General features: G+C 38.0%; 1 protein-coding gene across 4 annotated transcripts in view; it reads left to right on the forward strand.

The window, feature by feature from the left end:
- Positions 1–10,124, forward strand: part of THADA (THADA armadillo repeat containing) — a 314,824-nt gene that overhangs the window by 64,793 nt on the left and 239,907 nt on the right. The gene's annotated exons all lie outside the window — the stretch shown is intronic.

A 10,124-nucleotide genomic window follows, 5' to 3' on the forward strand; every position in this document is an offset into this window, starting at 1 on the left:
CTAAAAATAGATTTGAAGTTACCATTTATTTTCATTGAATGAAATGACTGTTTTGTCTGTTTGAAAATTACTTGGCTTGTGGAATAAAATAAGCCCTCCAGTTTTTTGGATTTGTGTATATTACAGACAGAGAAACACTTAAGGATTTTGTGTTTTTCTTCGTAATTTTATCTTATAGAAAAATTTAAAAGAACAGTAAATAGACCAAAAATTATAAAGGACTTTTCCCCCTTACTTGGAAAAATACTTAAGTAGATTTCGTACATTTAGCCAAATGTTTTTTTTTTTTTTGACATTATAGGTGCTGATAATTTCATTCATTCATATAATAGATTTCCTCCAAAGAGCTTGTGAGGAAACCTGAAATTACTTAATGACTAAGTGTTCATGGCAAGTGTTCTCTAAATAAAAGGTAGTATTTTCCAGGAAAACATTTCCATTGCCTGGAAACTTTTTGAAATGAAGCAGAGTTCTGCCAGCCGTGTAGCCTTAGCAAACATTTTATTTTGGGCCGTTAAGACATCTACTCCTTGAATATTTTTGAAGCATTTTTTTCACACTCCTGGTACAACATTTATAAAACATTTTGGCAGTTATGGGCTGCACAGAATATCTTTAAATGATACATTAAAAAATGTCCTTGACATTAAACTGCTGATCTTGAAAATATTTTGTTGTCTTTGCAGCTCTTTCTTTCCAGTGTAGACATGACTTAAGAATATTTTTTTCTCACAAAACAACACACTTCCCTCCCTTCAAATCAATTAACAAATATATATATTGAACACTAGCTGTGTGCTTAGTACTGTGCTTGGCTTGGAGGATATAATACTTCTTTATGAGACAAGGTTCCTGTTCTCAAAGAGCATATGGTTTAGTTGGGGAAATAAGCAGGGATGAAATTCAAAATATTTAACAAATGGTACGTCATGGGCACTGACTGGTCAGAACAGACACTGGCTGTAAGCACCCAAGATTGCTGTCTGCATGGATGTGTGTTAGCTGAACACCAGCCTGGAAAGTGAAACCAAGACACTTGAACAAGATGAGCCAATGTAATTGTCAAAATTTGGGTGAAATTTACAAATTCTGTAGGCATAGCAGAGAGAAAGCAGCAAAGAAAGGCTGGGAGGGCTTACTGGAGGAGGTGGAATTTGTGCTAATGCATGAGTAAGGTTTAAGTAGATAGGAGGAGAAAGGAGGAGACTTTATGAGTAAATGTTCAGAGGCTAGAACCAGCATGGCATATTGTTAGGTGAGTAAATGAGCCAGGCTGATTTGTGGTGGTGGTGCTGGTGGTAGAGTTACTAGGCAATATCATACATTTGGATAGATGGAGGTCAAATTATGGATACCTAGAAAACAGATTTGCTGTAGTAGGGATGGAGAGAGGGATTGAACATTTTCGACCTGAAATAGATCATAGGAGGCATGTAGAATGGAGAAATAGCAATAATCTATGGCACGAGGTCTTAGTTCTACTTACATCCATTCTGTTTATTGGCAATGAGATTGTACAAGTTACTCTCCTCAGCCTCTGATTTCTTCATCTATAAAGTAAGGAAAAGAATATTTGCCCTGTTGACAGATCTCTCTGGCCTTTGTTATATGGATCAAGTAAGATACCTATGTATGAAGACCCTTTTGCATTATTAAACTTTCTACAAATGTAAAACATTATGAGATTGATGTTGGTTATGGTGTTGGTGCATCAATGTAGTGTTTCCTTTGGAAGTGTTAGGTTAGATAGATTGTAGTGACATAGTAGTGAGAAGAGACTGGCATCGGCTCTAACAATCTAGAGCTGAGGTGATGAGAGCTTCCTCTGAGTCAATGGCTCTGGGAATGGAGGGAAAGAAGTGGCATCTCAATTAATATTTATCCCCACATAGTAACAACTCTACACATGACGTTTTGAATGCTTAGAAGAGAAGCTGTGGACATCTCTTATTTAATGGTTTGATGTGTCAAGAATTAGGGCAGTGCCTAGCTGAGTGATTCTTCTCCTTGGGGTATTTATCGAACTCAATTGGTGGTGTTCAGCTGACAGATGAACTGGTCAGGAGGGTCCAAGACAGCTTTATTCACATTATGGCACCTTGGTGGGATGGCTAGAAGATAGGGCCTAGTTGGGACTGCATGTGGCCTCTCAGCATGGCAGTCTTGGGGTAGCTGAAATTCTTATATGGCAGCTGGCTTCCTTCAGAGAGGCTGTTCCAAGAGAACTGGGCAGGCTTCATGGTCTTTTCTGACCTAGCCTTGGAAGTCTCGTGGCATTGCTTCAGTCACATTGTTTTGGTTCTAAATGAGTCTTAAGGCCAGTCGGATTCAAGGGGAGAGGAATTAAACTTCACCGTTTGATGGTAAAGTGGCAAGATTGTATTGTAGAAATATGTGTGGGATGGGAGATATAGTGGTGGCCATCTTTGAAGAATGCAATCTGCCACGTGAAGTAAACTGAATGTGTGTGATAGAGGTCCCCAGGGAGTCCACGACTGTTCCTGTGGTTTAATTTTTGGTGATCAGAAAAGTGGAATTGATGTTACCAAAGGCAATGAAACTGAAAGAGGAGATTACTTTGATAATGATGAACACATTTGTTTTGTATGTGTTGAGTGTGACATGATGGTGGCATATCCTGGTGGAAATATTTAAGTCAGAACTGGGAGATAGGGGATTAGTTTGGGTGCTCTTGCAGAAACAGAGATGTAGATTTATGCCGTCTTCATAAATATCATAGCTAGTAGGATTGCAGTCTTCAGGGAAGAGCTTAAAAGGAGAAAAGAACAGAGGACCAAGGACAGAGGCTTTTGAACAACTGTACTTTGTAGTTGAAAGTACAGTTGAAGGCATTCCAAATAAATGGAGTGGGGAGATGAGGCAAGGCCCAGTGCCTGGTATCTCAGCCACTCCTAATCTGCTGTAAAGATCTCCTCATGGCTGTCACTATTGGCTTTTAACCAACCTGTTATGAGTTCCCAACTGTTGCTTCCAAACCAAGTGGTTCTTGATCCCTTTGGAGACATTTCAGATCTGCTGAACAGAATGTTTTACGGAGAACGTCTTTGCAGTATGTGTGGCTTCCTTTTGTTTGGTTTTTATTTTTAAAAGCAAATGTATTTCTTTTGGATCCTTCTGAAAGCTTTTAAGTTATGAAAAATTTATTTAGGCATACAGTGTTTTAAAGTTTGCAGAAAGAAATCTGGGCTTTCAGGAAAATCCACTGAAATGGAGGCCAACTGCTGGCCACCTCTTGAACTACAGCTGTGTTAAGGAAGCAAACACTTAAAGAGATTAATGGGTAAATAACCGAAGAGTTAAACAAGAGCCACATTGTTTGAATTGGTGTTCAACAGGATTATTCAGAATGTCTTCAAATGTAAATTGACTTCACTATTAAACAATCATCTAAGAATAAATAGGAATGGAAGACACTGTTCTTTTTTCTGGCAATTTTTTGAAAGCAACACTTGCGCGCGCACACGCACACACACAATATGTTGAGTTAATTTTCTAGAATCTGATTTCTTATATGGTCCTTTCTATTTAGAATTTGATGAAATATTCATGCACTCTTTAAAAAACATAATCACCTGCCTATGCTTAATTACCTGCTTAAGCACTTGATTAGAGTGGTTAAATGCATTAAAGTTATCACTGTAAATTCAGGTTTCTGATGAAATTCATACTTGCTTATTTATGCTCTATAGTCTTAGTATTTTAAGTTATTCTTTCAGTGAAAATAAACAGAATTCTAAACTAGGGTGCCAAGCAGGGAATCTAGTTTTCATTTGTTCAGCCATAAATTAAAAGCTTAACTCTAAGCGGATTAAGTTGTTGTTTACAGTTCTAAATCTAGAAGGGAGGTTCATGAGTACCTGATATTGTCTTACTCTTCATTTTTTTGAATTGCTCTACTTATTGAAATGTAGCTTAAACTGTGAATATTTGCTGCACTAATTACAATCATTCTCACATTGTTGGCCCGAAAAATGAACTGCTGACATTTAGCAATTTTTGTCATAAAATGCTACTACTGACTCATGGATGTCAACAATTATGGTGGACAGAAGTAATTTAAATATGTATTTCAACTTTCATCAGTTAATTATAGCTACTACAATTCAAATTCAACAGAAGACTTCTTATGAACCTTTGAAATATATTAATGAAAAAATAATTTCACTCTACTGGAGAATGAAAGACCAAGTCTCTAAAGAATATGCAGTTGAGCAAGAAATAAATGTAGAATGTAATATATGAGGTTTGGGGAAAAAGTCATTCAACTCTAAATAAAAAATATATAATCTTGTTTAAGCCTTTATTTTCATCTCCTTTGGCAGATGTGTCTAGGACACTTTTTATTTCTGAGTATCCTATGATTTTTATTTGAAATATTAATAATTAAATAAAGAATAACTAAGTGATCATCCACTCTGGGAAACCATATTAATACTTTACATAGAAAAAAAAATCCTTTAATTTTCCCACTTCTATAGTGGATTAAAAGGATTTGGGGATAAATAAATTAAATAAACAAATTAAAGAAAAATATTAGGTCTTAACTCCAATTCTCCCCACCCCTTCCAACTTACATGTTATTTGGTCCAGTTGTTCAGATCTATCTTGCTTTTTAAAAAAAAAAAAAAAAAAAAAGGATTTGGGGAAAAGTAGAATGTCTTAATGATATTTTTTCTTTTTAATTTATTTTTTAGAATGTCTTAATGTTTAAAATCTAAAACTTTGTGTCTTTGGTTTGTGACCCTTGGATTTTTATTTTTAAGCCCACTCCGTAGTTGAGTAAGATATTACCTTCTTTCTGGAACTTTGAATAATCATTTTTAAAGTTCTCATAATAATACTCAGTCTTTTTAGACTCAGTAATGAAGGAATCTTGTTCTTAGTGAGTAACTTCTATCTCAGCTTTGTTAGTAAAGTTCCAGAGTTTTTAATATTAATTTTTTCCTCCTTGATCTCAGGCAATGGTTGTATTAAATATTAAGAGAACCAACAATTTGTTACATCCTTCTAACCACTTCTTTTAATCCACTGTATCTTGCCCTTCCCCACATGGCTTTCTGATTGGTAATTCGATTTATATTTGGTCATCGTTACTATTGCCTGTGCCTGCAGCTGAGCCTTCAAAATAGCCCCCTGATGTTTTAGCCTGCAGTAAACTTCAGCAATATTTGATGGTGGTGAGGGAGGTTAAGATGACTTCTGTTGATATGTAGCTTTCTCACTGGATCTCATTTGGGCAAATCGTTTTTCAGGCTTAAAATTTCTCCATGCTTCAGGGCTATGTTCCCTGTTTTTAAAATGTGCATGTACATGCACACAACCTTCCTGCACATCTGTCACTGTTTAGTTTAATTGAAATAATAAACACGAACCTTGAAATAATAAACACAATACTTGACCAAAGAATGAATGGAGTGGGGAATTTAGCTTATGAAATAATAGGAGCTTGGAAAAAAATCTCTAAGTTAGGAAAAGTAACAATACTGAAAGAGTCTGAGGAAATGAAGGTAACATTTCTCAATTAACAATCGTAATATAACTAATCAGAACTCAACAAAAAATAGCTCTGTGTTACCATCCTTAGGTGGATGGATGAAGCCATTGGAGAGCCACTCTGTAGTCAGGGAACCTGATTTATTGGCACAAAATAGTCTAATGACCAATTAGTTGGGTATACAGCATATGTAATTTGATTTCAGTCTGGGTTTTATGCTTATCTTAGAATACTTACCCACTACCAGTGAGATAGCTTTGTGGATAGAAATTGGACTAATCTGTTTATAGAACAATAATTTGCTTCAGTGATCTTCTCAAGACAACACAAAGACTCACCAGCCATGGACTGGCCTGTTCATTTCTGTTACTTTTGGTAGGGACTCAAGCTATAGCACTTAGCATAGAAAAACCAAACCAAACAAACAAATACAAAAAAAACAACACCTCCCGCCTCTTTCCTGTCAGCCCCCCCTTTTTTTAATGTCTACTATTTCTTTCCTTCGTTGTTTTTTTTTCTTTTAATAAATTTTATTTATTTATTTATTTTTGGCTGTGTTGGGTCTTCATTGCTGCACGCGGGCTTTCTCTAATTGTGGCGAGCGGGGGCTGCTCTTCTTTGCGGTGCGTGGGCTTCTCATTGCGGTGGCTTCTCTTGTTGTGGAGCACGGGCTCTAAGCACACGGGCTTCAGTAGTTGTGGCTCACGGGCTCTGGAGCGCAGGCTCAGTAGTTGTGGCGCACGGGCTTAGTGGCTCCGCAGCATGTGGGATCTTCCCGGACCAGGGCTCAAACCCGTGTCCCCTGCATTGGCAGGTGGATTCTTAACCACTGGGCCACCAGGGAAGCCCCTAATGCCTACTGTTTCTTGACTGTGAAGAGCAGGAACATCAGAGTGGTCTGATCCTCCCACACCCCCATCCTTAACCACTGCCTCCCTCCGAGTGTAGAGGAAAGAGTATTGAGGTACCAGTTAAAACTGAGTGCTACCTACCAGCTCTGTTGATACTAGGAAAACCATGTAAATCTTTCTGGGCTGCTGTGTCCTCTTTGATAAAATAAGAGAATACAGCTTTCTAAGGCCTTTTTAAATTCTGAGCATTCTACTCATGGTACAATACTGCTTTCTAGTTTCTGATTGGGAAAGTCTGGGGATTTCGGGTATGAAAGATGGAGGGAACTTGGATACATTTTTAGTAAACTTCCTTTAGAACTGGTAAACTGATCTCTTGGGAGACTTTTGTGGGTTAATAACATTTAGTGAGGCTTGCTTATGAAGAACCTTGAATCCCTTGAGTTCCAATTTTTATGATGTACTCAGAGACTAAAGACACTGTATATTTTGTATTAATTTGACATGGGAGTGAAATAAAACAAAAGAGCCTTCGGACAAAGAGGATGTCTGCTCTTCTAGTGGAGAGGCACTCGCTAACCCAAGCAGGCTTGGAATTCCCCACGGCTGGGGCTGTTGAGTGCATGGAGCTGGCACAGCCAATCATGGACTGTTTCACTCAGGGACCTTGCCCTTTTCCTTGCTGCCCCCTGGATTGTGTGATGAGGAACCAAAACGAACAGCTAGAGTTCGTTGCATTGTTCTTGGGAGCCACGCATGGTTCCATTTTTACCTTTCAATTCCTTCATTATCATAAACACCAGCAACTCTGGAGTTTTGAAATCACTTCCTTGTGAAGTAATCTTTCCTTGCTGGGGAGTAGACAGAAGGTTCATTGAACAGTCAGAACTCTAGGTTAGGCTATTATTGTGTTTTTCTAGGCACAGTGACTTCACCATTGAGGAGCCTTACAGATTTTAGCCCTTCTTTTCTACACCTGGTTTTTCAATCATGTGCCTAACAGAAGGACAGCTAATATGCAGCAGCTGGCGTCAACACTAGTGGGTCCTTATTTATTTATTCAACAAGCGATTTCTTGAACATCTTCTATGTGCCTGTGTTAGAAACACTCTGACCATTGAGAGTACAATGTGGTAAGCCAGAGTTGCTGTGAACCTAGAGACATATGTTAGGATCTAAATTTGAAACATTTAACTCCGTAGAACTAAGAGAGGCATGTGAAGACCTGAACAAGGGACTGCAGCTTGTGTGAGGCCATGATGAGGTGTTTTGGGGACAGTCACATCAGGAGCTTTGGGTACTTATATCATTTAGGGTCATTGCTTTCTCTCTTTGAAATAGTAACCCAGGTAATAATATCTCATTGAATTTCAAAGCATTTTTACAATGATTTTATTTTCATTCTTGGGCATTGAGAAATCAAGTGATTTGTCCATAGCCACTCAACTAGTTGGTGACAGAGCCAGCACTAGAATCCAAATGGTTTTTTTGAACTTCATTCTGCTTCAGAGTTAGCAGTTCAACACAAGCGTATCGATCACCTGCTTTATGTAAGAAATTGTGATAGGTAGGCATTATAGAGGGTAAAATATTGGTAAAACGTGGTTCTTGTTCTTAGAGGAATTTCTAGCCTAGCCTTTTAATCTTTGGTATTAGAGAAATCAATTAGATTACTTACAGGGCAGAAATGGAAGACCAAGAAAAAAGGCCGCTTACTGAGCTGTCTGTCCCGGTTTATGGGAAGAATGATTAATGCATTAACAAAATAAGCAAGGCAGGAAGAAGGGCCTGATCGGAGGCAGGATAATACTTTAGACATGTCAGGTTTGCGGTGGTGTTGGGAGGCTGCCTAAAGGGATAGCAGACAGTTGGAAATATAGGTCAAGAGATGGGGAGAGGGGTCAGAGTTGGAGATAGGGTGATCTGGGACTCCTCCAATTTTTTAGCACTGGAAGTCCAGCATTCTGGGAAACACTTCTGTCCCAGGCTGTCAGGGACACTGGTCACTCTTACTAGAGGTGTATATTTGAGAGTCACCCATACAGAGGAAATAGTTGAAGGCACAGGCCTGGTCTCCTAAAGAGCCTTAAGAGAGAAGGGAAATGATTATAGTCTGGGATTAAATGTTGTATTTGTTAGAATTCAGAAACATTGGTTCTTTGAAACATCTTTCTACCCCATGTTCACAACCATACAAACCTTGGTTAAACCATATATAAACTGGAACCCTCTACTGGGTTTTGAACCCTATCCTTGGTTTTTTTTCTCGAATATTGGGAAAAAATGATCTCTTGGGATAGTATTTAGGCTAACAGTTGATTTTGATTGGGGATTTCAGTAGAAAATATCTTCATATCAGTGCTATGACCTTGGTATGTGGAGATTCTGAATGTGTTCATACCTGTTTGAGGAAGCTAAGGAGTTGAGTCATCTGCTGGCTCTAATGGCGGCACCTATTGTCATTAGAAAGCACTTCTGTTTATACTTTCTTTTCCAGTTACTATATCCTCTTGGTTTGTCAGCCTGGTTTTTTAGAATGGTACACTTAATGGAGCTGGTAAGTCATAAGTTGTTCATTTATTCAGCAGATATTTATTGAGCTCCCTATTGGGATGCCAGGCCCCGTTCTGGGTGCTGGGAAATAAAGAAGTGGACAGGACAGAGTGTGTCTCTGATATCATGGATTTATATTTTAAAGGCTATCTACAAAATAATAAACTGTCAGATAACGATATGTATTTTGATGTGATAAAGTTTGGTAGTAAGGAAAAGTCTTTCTTTCCTCCTGCACTAAAGTAAGCCAAGGCTTGGATGCCAAGAAGCAGCAGCTTTCTAAGGGAAGAGCTTTACAAGCAATGGGAACAGTTAATGCAAAAAAGCCTTTGGTGTATTTAAACAACAGAATGATATAAGATAGTTGAATGAGGTTGTTCAAATACGTCGGGCTTTGTGAGCCAGGATCTTGCGCTTCCTGGAAATTTTTTTTTTTTTTTTTTTTTCCCCTGAGAGCCTCCAACCAAATGGATAGAAAAATAAAAGGTATCTTGGGAATTGAACAGACATTAATATGTGTGGAGGACCCTAATAAGTAGGTTTATGATGATCAACAAATAAAGTGTATATGTGTGTGTTAATGAAGTTGCATAGAAGAGGGGAGAAGGGCTGGATGGGACAAACAAGAAGCGACATGAATATAAAATAAATAAAGTTTCTGTTCCCAGAAAGTGTGCTCTATCTCTCCAAGCTGGCTTTATCCTCCTCCTGACTCTTTTTCCACTTGTACCTGGAACCTTAGATCAGCTTGTTCAGTATCATCAGTGGATGGTTTCAGATTAGTGCCTGGAATATTTAAAGCATGTAACTTGTGAAAGCAAACACCTTTTTTTTACATTGTGGATAATTTTCTCTTTTAAATCTAAAAGATATGACTGCTCCAAGTATACGGGTATAGCCCCCCTCCCAACTCCAGTTTAAAATCAATAGTATGACCTGCTTTTTATGTTATAGGCAGCTAAAGCTTTGCTTTGCAAAACTTTGGACTTGGGTGAGTGAGAAAACTCGAATTCCTCATAACAGCACTAATATGGTAGAGGTTTAGAAGTGATATCTGAAATGATCAGATTATCTTTCTTCTACTTTCCCTGAAACCTCACTTTTTTTTTTTTTAATGTAGAAAGGTACATGTTTTTCAGTTTCCTGTTTTCATCCATATGAAGGAAGGAATACTCTTAGGTCTTTGTACTGTATATCAGACCAGT

Source organism: Delphinus delphis, chromosome 12 (genome assembly GCF_949987515.2).
Source record: "Delphinus delphis chromosome 12, mDelDel1.2, whole genome shotgun sequence".
NCBI lineage: Eukaryota > Metazoa > Chordata > Mammalia > Artiodactyla > Delphinidae > Delphinus > Delphinus delphis.